Here is a 14,810-nt window from a genome sequence, read left to right on the forward strand (position 1 = left end):
AGGGAGGCCTGGCTTCCGTTGGCTTCCATAAGGATTCGACACTGCAGATAGCGTAGGTAGAGTAGCTTCCTCTGTCAGATACAGTAGGTAGAGTAGCTTCCTGTGTCAGATAGAGTAGGTAGAGTAGCTTCCTGTGTCAGATAGAGTAGGTAGAGTAGCTTCCTCTGTCAGATAGAGTAGGTAGAGTAGCTTCCTCTGTCAGATAGAGTAGGTAGAGTAGCTTCCTGTGTCAGATACAGTAGGTAGAGTAGCTTCCTGTATCAGATAGAGTAGGTAGAGTAGCGTTCTGTGTCAGATAGAGTAGGTAGAGTAGCTTCCTCTGTCAGATAGAGTAGGTAGAGTAGCTTCCTGTGTCAGATAGAGTAGGTAGAGTAGCGTTCTGTGTCAGATAGAGTAGGTAGAGTAGCTTCCTGTGTCAGATAGAGTAGGTAGAGTATCTTCCTCTGTCAGATAGAGTAGGTAGAGTAGCTTCCTCTGTCAGATAGAGTAGGTAGAGTAGCTTCCTGTGTCAGATAGAGTAGGTAGAGTAGCTTCCTGTGTCAGATAGAGTAGGTAGAGTAGCGTTCTGTGTCAGATAGAGTAGGTAGAGTAGCTTCCTGTGTCAGATAGAGTAGGTAGAGTATCTTCCTCTGTCAGATAGAGTAGGTAGAGTAGCTTCCTGTGTCAGATAGAGTAGGTAGAGTAGCTTCCTGTGTCAGATAGAGTAGGTAGAGTAGCTTCCTCTGTCAGATAGAGTAGGTAGAGTAGCTTCCTCTGTCAGATAGAGTAGGTAGAGTAGCTTCCTGTGTCAGATAGAGTAGGTAGAGTAGCTTCCTGTGTCAGATAGAGTAGGTAGAGTAGCTTCCTGTGTCAGATAGAGTAGGTAGAGTAGCTTCCTGTGTCAGATAGAGTAGGTAGAGTAGCTTCCTGTGTCAGATAGAGTAGGTAGAGTAGCTTCCTCTGTCAGATAGAGTAGGTAGAGTAGCTTCCTGTGTCAGATAGAGTAGGTAGAGTAGCTTCCTGTGTCAAATAGAGTAGGTAGAGTATCTTCCTCTGTCAGATAGAGTAGGTAGAGTAGCTTCCTGTGTCAGATAGAGTAGGTAGAGTAGCTTCCTGTGTCAGATAGAGTAGGTAGAGTAGCTTCCTCTGTCAGATAGAGTAGGTAGAGTAGCTTCCTGTGTCAGATAGAGTAGGTAGAGTAGCTTCCTGTGTCAAATAGAGTAGGTAGAGTATCTTCCTCTGTCAGATAGAGTAGGTAGAGTAGCTTCCTGTGTCAAATAGAGTAGGTAGAGTATCTTCCTCTGTCAGATAGAGTAGGTAGAGTAGCTTCCTGTGTCAGATAGAGTAGGTAGAGTAGCTTCCTGTGTCAGATAGAGTAGGTAGAGTAGCGTGTGTCATGGAGGAACAGTCACACTCCTGCCTAAAGACAGCTGCTGAAATGATGGTTTACTTTAGACTTCACTCCGTCTATGAACACACACACACACAATGGGGGGTCCGGGAGGGGGGGTACGAGCTAGAGCATATGTGTGTAGGGTATTAGATAGCAGGTATTAGGGGTATATCCTGTATAAGACATTTAACTAAATGGTGATTTCATTGGATGTGCACTGTTAATTAATGCTTGTATATCTTATCTTGTGTTGTCATGTTTGTTTATGTGTTTGTTTAAAAAATAATTAAAAAATAAAATACAAGAACACACACACACACATACATACACACACACACACATACACACACACACACTTGGAGGAAGGTGTGATTATTGATGTGTATTATTTGTAAAGTGATTAGCTACTTATTTTACTAAACAAACATGACTCATGAATCAGCGTAAATGTAATGTATTCTGTGTGTAGATTCATGGTTTTTATATGATACAAATACACAAAGACATGTATTTTATATTTTGAAAATGTAATAAATGAGATGTTTAGACAGTGTATTGACATAATCCAGTTATTGTTGTTCAGCTGAGCGTTCTTGATATTTGTGATTGACTGATTAAAATATGTTTTCTTTCAACCTTTGTTTTATTTGGTATATTTCAGTATCTGTCTTGATTTCTAGAATAGTTTCCCATAATTTCAGGTTTAAAATAACAGAATGAACATAACTTTTACATTGGCTCACAACTTCCTTCTCTGCTCACGCAGCCTGATTGGCAGCTGATTGGTCCAAAGTGGAACTGTAATCAGGGAAATTAAGTTGACTTTTAAGATTTATAATTTTTATTTTTTTTATATTTTCTTTATATTTTCCAATATTCAAAACATACAAAATTACAATACTGAGACATTTACAGGACAATAACAACAACAATAACAGCAACTATATGTGGGTACATACTGTATATACGCCTACGGTAATTCCGTTGTACATATGTAGAATAAAGTGATAAAGGCCCCTATCAAACAAACATACCAAGAAAAACAAAACCAAAAAACAAACCAAAAAAACGTTCAGAGACATTGAGAGATACAAAGTGACCCCAACACAACATTACCAGAATGATTCAAGATTGAAGAGGTTTATTCATCACATACATACACAAGACATATAGTGAAATGAAGGTGGCCATGCCCGCTTCGATTGTGCAAAAAATACAAATAATAATAGAATAAAATAGAATAGATAATAAAATAGACATGATAAAAGTACTAAGATAAAATACAATACAATGCTAAGCTTACGAATGAAAAGGTAATGAGTCATATGTACACTACTATACAATATACAGTTATCCTATATGTCGCTATTATGGGGCGACAGTGGCTCGGGAGGTAGAGCAGTCGTCTGATTGATTGATTGATTGATTGATTGATTGATTGAAAACGTTATTAACAGATTGCAGAATGGGTACAATACAGTACAGCTCAATACACACAATTGAAACACTGTACACCTGTACAAGCAAAACTGTACATTGGGATATTGACAATCATACTAGGTAATTTACATTGGAGGGGGGGGGGGGGACATTGTACAAACAAGCAAAACTGTACATTGGAATATTGACAACAATACTAGGTAAATTACTGTACATTGGAGGGGGTTGGGTTATGACATTTACAGGGGCCAGTTTCGAATTGCAGTCTGCCGTAGGTGTTCCTTGAGAGTGGTTTTGAAAGTGGGTAGTGATTCACATTCCTTTACAGCTTTGGGTAGGGCGTTCCACATTGATGTGGCATAATTGCGAAACGCGTTTAGTCCCTTGTTTGAGCCGAATCTGGGTTTAACATGATTTGTGGAGCTCCCTCTGGTGTTGTGATCGTGGTATTCACTGACCTTTGGGAAGTATTTTGATATGTACATGGGTACCTTGGTCGTGTAGTGTATCTTGTAGACCAGGCCCATTGCAAGTTGCTGTACTCTGTCGTCTACTCTAAGCCATCCTAGGTTGTTAAAGTGGGCAGGGGTGAGGTGGGTTCTAGGAGTCAGGTCAAGTAGTAGTCTGACCATTTTGTTTTGAGATGTTTGTAATTTTGTTTTTAGCGCCTTTGAGGTGCTTTGGTACCATGAGGTGCAAGCATAGTCGTAGTACCCTTGAATGAGTGCTCCTGCCAGAGTCTTCAGGGTATTTACCAGAGAGGAGATCCGCTATAAGAATCGAGTTTGTTGGTTGACTTCTTTTTATTACATTGGATGCCATTTTGTCACAGGAAAGATTAGCCTCTAGGATGGAACCCAGGTAGGTAATTTCATCTTTCCTTGTGACAATATTGTCACCCACTGCAACTGAGAAGCCGTCGGTCTTGCTGAGTTTGTTATTTGAACCGAAGAGAATGGACTCTGTTTTGTCCATGTGTAATGATAGTTTGTTATCAGCGAGCCATATGCAGATTCTGCCTAGTTCCGAGCTGAGGGTTTTTTCAACCTGTAACTTGTTCTTGTCAGAGACCAGCAGGGCTGAGTCGTCCGCAAACAGGAACAAGTCTGGAAATCCGGAGGTTCCCGGTTCGATTCCCACTCCTCCCGGGCATCGTGTCGATGTGTCCTTGAGCAAGACACTTAACCCCTAATTGCTCCTGATGAGCAGGTTGGCACCTTGCATGGTTGTGTGAGTGAATGTGAGAGTAAATGGGTAAAATGTGAGTAACAAATTTACTATGCTATCCTAAATATACTATACAAACACATCCAGTTATGTTTTTTTCCTTTAAAGTGAAATTTTTTCTTTCCTTTAAAGTAACCTTTTCTTATGTGTTCAAAGTGACCTGTGGTGTGTTTGTGTGTGAGAGAGTGCAGAATGTGTGGTGTGTGTGTGTGTGTGTGTGTGTGTGTGTGTGTGTTCATGTGTGCTTGTGTGTGGAGAGATCAGTGTTCAATGTTCTGATGGCCTGGGTGAGTCTCTCTGTTCTTGTCTGACCGCAGCAGCTTGACTAGGCTATTGTTGGGGTGGTGAGCGTCCTTCATTATTCTGCAGGCTCTGGATTTGCACCTCCTATTGTATAAGTCCTGCAGGGGTGGTAGTGCCATACCTGTAGTACGCTCTGCTGAGCGCACCACACTCTGTAGGGCCTTCCTGTACTGGGCCGTGCTGTTTCCAAACCAGGCAGTGATGTTCCCAGTCAGGATGCTCTCTACAGCCCCAGAGTAGAAGGACTGGAGTATCATTCCCCGATACTCTGTACTTCCTTAATTGTCTCAGGTGATAGAGGCGCTGCTTTGCCTTTTTTACCACAGTGTCTATGTGTGTTGTGTCCATGTCAGGTCCTCTGTGATGCGGACTCCCAGGTGCTTAAAGCTGCTCACCCTGTCCACGACAGCCCCATTTATCCACAGTGGCTTGTGTGTTTCCTGCTGTATTCTCCTAAAATCCACGATCAGCTCCTTGGTTTTACCAATGTTCAGGAGTAGGCTGTTCTCCCGGCACCAGCGTGCCAGGACATCAACCTCCTCCCGGTAGGCCTTCTCGTCGTTGTCCGAGATCAGCCCCACCACCACTGTGTCGTCCGCAAACGTCACTATGGAGTTGGAGCTGAACCTGGCCACACAGTCATGTGTACAGTGAATACAGCAGGGGGCTGAGGACACAGCCCTGGGGGGACCCGATGCTCAGGGTGATTGAGTTGGAGGTATGTCCAGCCACCTTGACCGCCTGGGGCCTGTCGGTCAGAAAGTCCAGGATCCAGGTGCTCAGGGTGGAGTTCAGACCCAGATCGATCAACTTGTCAGCCAGTCTGGTCACGGTGGGGAATATGGTATTGAAAGCTGAACTATTCAATGAACAGCAATCTCACATAGTCCCCCTTCTGACTGTCAAGGTGAGAAAGGGTGTTGTGCAGTACCTGGGAGACCTCTCTAATGGAGCTAATAGAGAGATCATTGAAATGGTCATTCAATCAAGATGGGTGGGAGAAGGCGGTTAGGTGGCCGAGCGGAGATTGCGTTCGTCACCAACCCCGGAGCTGTGAGCTGGATTCGCCTGTTTGAATCCAGCTCACAGCTCCGGGGTTGTCACCAGCTTGGCTGGCCGTCTGCACTAATACAATTGGCAGTATTAGAGGGTGGGAGAAGCTGGCAGGGTGGGTCCGGGTCGTTGTAAACAGCGACTCCTACAGTTCGGTCGGGGCGCCTGCTAAGCGCGGATAGGACTTGAGGGGGATAGTGTGATCCTCCCACACGCTATGCCCTCTCGATGAGAATCCGCGCTGCCAGGTGAAAAGAAGCGGTGATTGGCTGGACGTGTGTCGGAGGAAGCACGTGGTAGCCTCCACTCTCCCAGATGATCTGACTGTGGGGGGTAAGTGCGCAGCGACCAGGAAGGGACTGGGAATTGGCATACGACTAACATTGGGATGGGAGAAAATCGGAGGAAAATGGAGGGGGAAAAAGATCAATAAAAAAAAAAAAAAAAAAAGATGGGTGGGAGAACTCCTAGATAGTCCAGAAAAGGCTGCCAAATTTGATAGAAACGATCAACCCTGTTCCTTAGTGAATAAGTCACCTTTTCTAGTGGGATACAGCTCTTCACCTCTGAGAGCCACATCCCAAATGGCAACGGGAGATCTGACTTCCACTTTGCTGCAATACATGTTATACAATACAAGCTTGATGGAATGACTGTAAGGTTGGAGTTTGTAAAGTTACCAAGAAGGCATGATTCAGGATCTGTTGGAAATGTTATATTGAGAATTTGTGATATAGCCTCACAGACCCGTTGCCAGAAACTTTGCAGCTTAATGCAATGCCAAGTGGAGTGAAGGAACGTGCCCTCCTCCTGACCACACCTAAAGCAGAGGGACAAGATATTAGAGTTGAATCCATGTAGTTTGGAGGGGGTAAAATAGACCTGTTGTGTTACGATAGCAGGTAAGTGGGAGTTCCAATGGTCGAGGAAAGAGACAGAGAAGTGTTTGCTCTTCAAAACAAAGGTATTCTCTTTATTAAGAGAACAAGCCGAAGTGGTATACACGGACACCAAGTGTCAACAGAGCACAGATAAGAGAGTTGGGGCAGCACTCGTTCAGGCGGTACTGCTCGTAGAATATAGTGAAGCTCTAGCAGGGAACAAGAGAACAGAGACTTCATTATAAGGCCACATACTAACATTCCAACGTCAATTAGTGACAGCCAGCATGACAGCCAGTGACAGCTTCCAGATGTGACAGACAATCAGTGCGAGACAGCAAATCAGAAGTGACATACAATTAGTGCAACCCAAACAACAAGGTGAAGTACACCAGACAGACAGTAGGATACCATCCTAAGGTAGGACAGAACCCTGAACGTTACAGTACCTCCCCCCGACGAACGGCACCTGACATTCACCTAGGGGCCTCGGGATGCAGCCGCCGGAACCCTGTTCCACGTCCTGCGACAACGAGCCACATGTGCCTGGGCCGACGGCACCTCAGCCTCCTGCTCCTGTTCGGGAAACAAAGGAGGTTGAAAACCATATTGACACTGAAAGGGAGACATACCAGTAGAGGAGGAGAGGAGGGTATTATGCGCATACTCTGCCCAGGCCAACCTCCTACTCCACGTTGCCGGACACCCAGCAACGTAGCACCTCAGGACACCCTCCAGATCCTGGTTGACGCGCTCCATCTGCCCGTTCGTCTGCGGATGGAACCCATCCGCAAACGCCTTCCAGAACCTGGAGGCGAACTGAGGACCCCGGTCGGACACAATATCCACTGGAAGCCCATGGACCCGAAAGACATGCTGCACCACCAGGTCAGCCGTCTCCCGAGCCAAGGGGAGCTTGGGAAGGGGAATGAAGTGGGCCGTCTTGGAGAACCGGTCCACTACCACCAGGATGGCAGTGAACCCATCTGATAGGGGAAGGCCGGAAATAAAAATCCAGGGATATGTGCGACCAGGGACGTTTGGGAATAGGAAGCGGTTGGAGGAGACCCGCCGGTGCACAGCGAGAGGTCTTACTGTGCGCGCACACCGGGCAGGCCGCCACAAAGGAGCATGTATCCCCCCCTCTGTTGGCCACCAAAACCTCCTACGGATAAACTCCAGGGTTCTGGTGGCCCCAGACACACACACACACACACACATGTACCTATACATTTATATAATGTATTATTCTATATTATACTTCTATATACTATATCATTTCTATTTTATTATAATATAACTAAATCATACTATTTATACTACACCATATTGGTACAGTATTATACAATATTTTAATAGATAGATAGATAGATAGATAGATAGATAGATAGATAGAAACTTTATTGCCATTTCAACACTGTTGATTGGGATTTGTCTTGGTGCCACGTACAGTACAGACAATGTTAAAAACATACAATATAAAAACACAAGAACACAATATAAAAACACAAGAATACAATATAAAAACACAAGAGTACAATCCCCACAATAAAGAGTTTTACACAAACAATTAAAAAGAAAAAATGCTACAGTACCTAAAATAAATTGCTCAGTGTTCCAGTTTTAAAGTGCATATTGCCTTAAAGTGCATGTCGGCTGGTGCTAGCCCTAGTGATGCAAAGTGCCTGTACATTTGTACTCGAGTTCAGGTGACGGACAGCCTCGGGATATGTACTGTTTTTAAAACGGGATGTCCTGCACCTGAGACTTTGGAGTCTTCTGCCAGAGGGAAGGGGGTTAAAGAGGTTGTAAGCAGGGTGAGAAGGGTCCCTGATCACCTTTTCCCCTTTCCGCCGGATTTGTGTGGCATAAATGGAGGCCAAAGAGGGGAGCTCACAGCCGATGATTTTTGACGCTGTGTGTACAGTTCGTTCTAAATGTCCCCTATCATGGACGGTGGTGTTTCCGTACCACACAGTCATGGGCGGCTACGTGGTGCAGTGAGCAAGGCGCTCACCACGAATACTGGAGACTGGGCTCGAACAAGGCTCCACATTGCTTTCAGTTTAGCTGGTCGTCCGCACTAATACACATTGGCAGTATTAGGGGGAGGGAAACTGATGGGTGGGGATCGGGCGTTGTGGACAGCGACTCCTACAGGTCGGTTGGTGCGCCTGCGCAGTAGAATCAGGAAGTGACGGGGGCGGGGCCCCTCCAAAGCCCAGACCCCTGACGCTGAAAGATCGAGCCGTGCAGGTGGAAAGATGCGACGGCTGTTACCTCGAGTATCGTAGGGGACTCGTGCTATGTATGACTTAGTCCACATTGCAGCCGGCTTGTGGGAGGCAAGAAACAGCGTTCAAAGACAGGGGAGGGTTGAATTGGATGATACGAAAATTGGGATGGGAGAAAAAAATTGAAAATGGGAGAAAAAATTGATCAAAAAACAATATTTTAATATATTATTATTCTATGTTACGCTGCTATATACTATATTACTATACTCATACTGGCCTACACTGCAACTCTATGCTATGTCATCCTGACACAACAACAACAACAACAACAACAACAAATACAAGCCTATAAATTATGTATATAATGTAGAGCCTGTGCTTGTGACGATTGAGCTGATTGGTCAGTGGGTGGGGCCACTCGTGAGTCAACTTGGACGACAGACAGTCGATGGTTGATGGGCAATGCACCGTTTGGCTGTTGCCAGAGGCAGCTGAGGATGCTCAAGGCCTCGTAGGGAGTGGGGTTATATTGACTCTGGTTTCTCTTCAATACGTATAAGCCTTTCGCCTTTTACTAAAGACTTCCGTGGAGAGGAATCAAATCAAATCAAATTTATTTATAGGGCCCGACAACACACGTTAATGTCCCCATGGGCCGTACAGGTCTTCGTTAAACAAGTCAGGAAGAAAACATAACAATAAGTCAAGAACGGAACAAGAACACCATAAGGTCCAAAAAATGTAAGAAATGCAAATAAATGAAAGAATGCAAGCACTCCCAGACATACCCCACGCGAAGGTAAGGAAAAACTCACTAAAACCTAACAATAGGGAAAAATGCTCCACAGGCAGTGTGGAGGAGAGAAAACTTCAGAGAAGGAACACTTCAGAGTATTTTTGGAGAGGCTCTGCTATTTGGCAGAGCCCAGTATGACTGTGTAATATAAAAGCAATCTGGGCTGGAATCTGATTGATAAATCCTATGGCAACGCTCTGTTCAACCTGCTTAGTTTTGCCGCCATTTTTCTTAACCCTCTGAAGTCTAGCCAGATATGCTCCTCCTCCTTAAGAATTTTCAAAAACAAATCTTCATAATATCCTTACCAATTCGTAGCAGGAGGGTCTGAAAGAATTCAGTGAATTCAGCTAAATGAAAAGAGAACTACACTCCTTCCCAGAATGCAATGTGATGTCAATGTCAATGTCACTAGACCAATTCACACCTGGAACAAAGGCCCAGTTTATAGTCTGTTGTTCCTTAAGTTATTCCATTGACTGGGCCCAGGCAGGCCTACAGTGACAACACTTTGATTTGATGCTATGTACACACGTTAGATATATAGAGGTGAATACATTAGACATATAACACATTAGATATATAATAGTATAGTAATATAATATATAATGAGAGAGAGAGATCCTCCCGATTAGCTGATGTCATGTATACAATTTTATATCTAGTTTATATCACTATATAAATTAAAAAAACACAACTGGAATAGAATATCACACAATTTTATAAAAAAAAACATAGAGAATGATAATCAACAAGAAACATCAACTGTATCAATTGTATTGTACAATGAACAACCCTATATATCACTGCAGGTGCAGTCATTAGAAATGTATTTTGAAATATATTGTGAATTACAATAATAATACATAGGTGCCTCATATGATATTTGGCAGAGAGCGACCGCGATGAATTTAGGCAAAATCTACATGTACAAAAAAACCAAAAAAAAAAAATAATAATAATTATGCACAATTCATGTATAAAAAAAATAATAGGTGTCTCCTCATGGTTGTATCCGCCTGTTCTGTATCACACTTCGTCCGATGATGACAGCTGTTCTCACACACCGTCACATTCCAAGCATTCCAAAATGGCCGTGCCAGTGTTGTTGGCTGCTTGTCATCGCTTGCTGCTGCTCCTAATTTTTTCGTTTGTCCTCGCTCCGTTTGTACCGTCGTATGTGTGTGTGTTCGACCCTCTATATGCACCCCGGACGCCAACGGCGGGAATACTCACCGCTGCCTGTTCTCACGTCTCCCTGAGGGAGTATGGGCTCCGCGCTGCCCCTGTTACCGGAGGAGGTGATTCAGAAGGCGGGGTAAACGTGCAGGTAACTCGGTTAAAGCTGAAAAGCCTCGCCGGTTCCCGTTCTCCTTCTCCTCCAGCTCTACGACGATGGACCCGCTCAGCGCTCCTCCTACTACATCCACAGACGTCCCCTGGAGCCGAGATACATCTCACTTCGCGCGATTACACTAAACGTAAACCTGGATGGGCTGCCGACGGCGGGGATTCCCCCTCTAGGCCGCGCGCGAAACGCGGGGGGGGGGTAGTCTCTGACAACCTCCGCCCGCTGGTGTGGATACCACCGTCATCGGATTACACCACCACTGCTGCCCCCGACCCAGTTGAAGTGAAAATGGCTCTGATCAACGCGAATCACACCTCCAACAAAACCTTCGTCTTAAATGACTTTGTGATCAAAAACGGACTGGACTTCCTACTGCTAACTGAAACCTGGCTAACCGTTGGCGAGTTTGCACCCCTTGTTGAATTATGCCCCAATGACTGCAATTTCTTCAGCGCACCCAGATCCTCCGGACGAGGAGGAGGTCTGGCCGTGCTGTTTAAAAAAAACCTTCAACTGCCATGTTCTCAACTGTGACAATTTCTCCAGCTTCGAGGTACAGTTGATTATGCTAGACTTGGACTCTCCCCTCCTAATTGTTCTTGTGTATCGACCGCCAAGTAGTAAGAACTTTATTTTACAATTCTCGGATTTTCTCTCTAATATTATGTCAAAGCATGACAAAGTTTTGATCCTTGGAGACTTTAACATTCATGTATGCTGCTCTTCCAAGCCTATGGTGTCAGACTTTTTACATCTGATTGACTCGTTTGGTCTCTCCCAGCTCGTCACTGACTCTACCCACAGGTTGGGCCATACACTAGATCTAGTGTTAACATCTGGTTTTCCAGTGTTCATCTGATCATCTGGCTGTTGTGTTTACCTTATCTCTGCTACTCCCCACACCCAAATCCCTTCCCCCTGCACGTCTCTCTCGCAACATTAACCCCTCGACTGCCAGTAAGTTCTCCACTGCCTTCATAGCTGCCCCTAACACCTGCACTATTGAAGCCTCTCCCTCCCATCTTAGCACTGAAGAGCTTACATCCCTTTTCAACACCACCTGCCTCTCCACTCTAGACTCTGTAGCCCCCCTTAGACAGAAAAAACCTAAGCCTAAAGGGCAGCCCTGGCTCAATGATAACACCAGAGCCCAGAGAAAAGAGTATAGGAAGGCAGAGCGGAAGAGGAAACGTGACAAACTTCAAGTTTCACTTGAAATGCTTATGGACAGTCGCATTAACTACCAGCTAGCGGTTAAAGGGGCGAGAATCACATATTTTTCTGACCTCATCGACAACTCCCACAACCCCAGGACCCTGTTCACTACCATCAACTCTCTCATTAGCCCCCCCCCCCCCCCCCCCCCCCCCCAGTACCTGCCTGGATGTGTCCCCAGCTAAGTGTGAGGAATTCTCAATTTTTTTCACCACCAAAGTTGAAGATATCAGAAGGAACATCTCACCCCCCACACGTAACCTAGCTGTCCCTCCGGTCTGCTCATCCACACTGACCTGCTCTCAGCCCATCAGTCTACTCACCCTCACAGAGATAGTTTCCTCTATGAAACCTGCAACCTGCCCCCTTGACACCGTTCCCACTGCTCTCCTGAAACAGGTTTTTCACACAACCGGTCCCAGCATCCTCTCCATTATTAACAGCTACCTGGCAACTGGTACTGTTCCATCCTGCTTTAAACATGCAGTAGTCCAGCCCCTATTGAAAAAACCAAACCTCGACCCCACCCTGCACAGTAATTACAGGCCCATTTCCAAGATTCCTTTTCTGTCAAAAATACTCGAAAAGGTTGTTCTGTGCCAATTGTCTCCCTACCTGCACCAGAACAGCATCCTGGAGACATTTCAGTCAGGGTTCAGGACTGGCCATAGCACAGAATCAGCCCTCCTTGAAGTGTCAAATGACCTACTCCTCGCCGCTGACAACCGTGACTGCTCTGTTTTAATGCTGCTTGACCTCAGCGCAGCTTTCGACACTGTTGATCACACCATTCTATTAGATCGTCTCCAACATGGGGTTGGTGTCAGTGACACTGCACTAGCATGGTTCTCCTCCTATCTCACAAATAGAAGCTTTGCTGTCAACATCGCCAACTGCTCCTCTCCCTCAACCTCCCTCTCCTGTGGGGTCCCGCAAGGGTCCATCCTTGGCCCGATCCTGTTCTCTCTTTACATGCTACCCCTTGGTCCAATCATTCAGAAGCACAACATCTCTTTTCACTGTTATGCTGACGACACACAGCTTTACGTTTCCCTGAAACCTAAAAACCAGTCTCTACTTAACAGTCTCATGTCCTGCCTGGATGACGTTAAATGTTGGATGGCACAAAACATTCTACAACTAAATCAAAACAAATGTGAAATAATCCTCTTCGGTCCCCCAGACGCTGTCACCACCCTTACCAACAGCCTTGGCAACCTGTCTTCCCTGGTCAAGCCTTATGTCAAGAACCTAGGTGTAATTTTTTGCTCCACAATTTAAATTCGACAGACAAGTGAACTCAGTGGTAAAGGCATGTTTTTTCCAACTACGCACCATTGCCAAACTCAAAGCCCTTCTCTCCCCTGCAGACCTTCAGAGAGTCATCCACGCCTTCATTTCATCTAGATTAGACTACTGCAACTCCCTCTATATAGGCATTAACCAGTCTTCCCTGTACCGCTTACAACTGGTACAAAACGCTTCTGCCAGACTGTTGACCGGAACCCGGAAGAGAGACCACATCACCCCTGTCCTTGCCTCCCTTCATTGGCTTCCAGTACGCTACAGGATAGATTTTAAGGTTCTCCTATTTGTTTTTAAAGCCCTTAATGGTCACCCCCCCCTCCTACATCTCAGACCTCCTATCCCCCTATTCCAACACCAGGTCCCTCAGGTCAGCTGATCAGAGGCTCCTGACAGTCCGGAGGTCTAACCTCAAGCTCAGGGGGGGCTGTGCCTTTGCTATCGCAGCCCCTGAACTGTGGAACAGCATCCCCACCTCCATTAGGCTCACCTCCTCGATAGATGCCTTCAAATCGAGGCTTAAAACCCACTTCTACCTACTAGCCTTTCCCGTTCACTGACTCATGCCCTGTTTTCCTATGTGTTTGCCCATAAAACGGAGTGTGATTGTTGTCTACCCTCTGTACAGCACTTTGGTTGACACGTGTCATGTTAAATGTGCTATATAAATAAATCTGATTGATTGATTGATTGATTGACACTTGCGAAAAAAGCAGTTCCTGTCTGGAATGAGAAAGAGGGCCACACCACATTCATCGCACTTCCAGGGGGTCTTCATTGTCGTGGAATATATTATCATGTCATTATAGATCTGTGTTGAGATATCATTTTATCTTTGTACAGCTTGCTAGTCAGACACTGGCAGAGACTACGGTCCCTTTAATGTGAGGAGAGGATGACTTTTTACCTAAATCTTTTCCTCTGCTAGCAAGGTTGTTGAGCTTTCCAGTTAAGAACATAACAAACATCACCGCCTAGCCAAGGTTGATTACCGTAACTGGGAACCATTTTTATTTACTTTCATCATCATATCTGATGTATTGTGTTACGTCTTGAAACTGTGTATTTAATGTACGTCTGACCAGAGCTCTTTGTCACTTTGCTGGTCAGATTCAGTGTGTGAACACATGTTGTCTCTGACTGTAAACTGAACTTTCATTTTGTGGCCACAGATGAAATAAACTATGTTTCTATTATTAATAATGACCCAAACGGCTCATTGTTTTGTCCTTTAATATTTCCCATTACATCATCTTACAGTGGATACAAAACAGGCGGCCAGCCGTGGCCTTCTGGGATTTATCTGCCTGTTGCGTGACCGCTTGAATGAACTACTAGAGTAGGTAAGGGATATGTATACATTTACATTTACATTTAGTCATTTAGCTGAGCACAACTCTATACTTTTGCTTTTATTTTCTCTATCAGCTGTGAGAGAATGTCCGCTCCACACGCAGGATATAGTTGGCGTGTGTGTTCGTGACACACATTGAACACTTTTGTCTACGTACTTGACTTCTATTTTATACTCACTATACTTATTTTATACTTATCTATTTTTATCTAGCACAATCTCTGGAGCAAAACAGAAAGAAGCATTTTATATAAAAGTATTCTGTACTTCTGTATG

Source organism: Notolepis coatsorum (assembly GCF_963971535.1).
Source record: "Notolepis coatsorum genome assembly, chromosome: 6".
In the NCBI taxonomy this organism is placed as follows: domain Eukaryota; kingdom Metazoa; phylum Chordata; class Actinopteri; order Aulopiformes; family Paralepididae; genus Notolepis; species Notolepis coatsorum.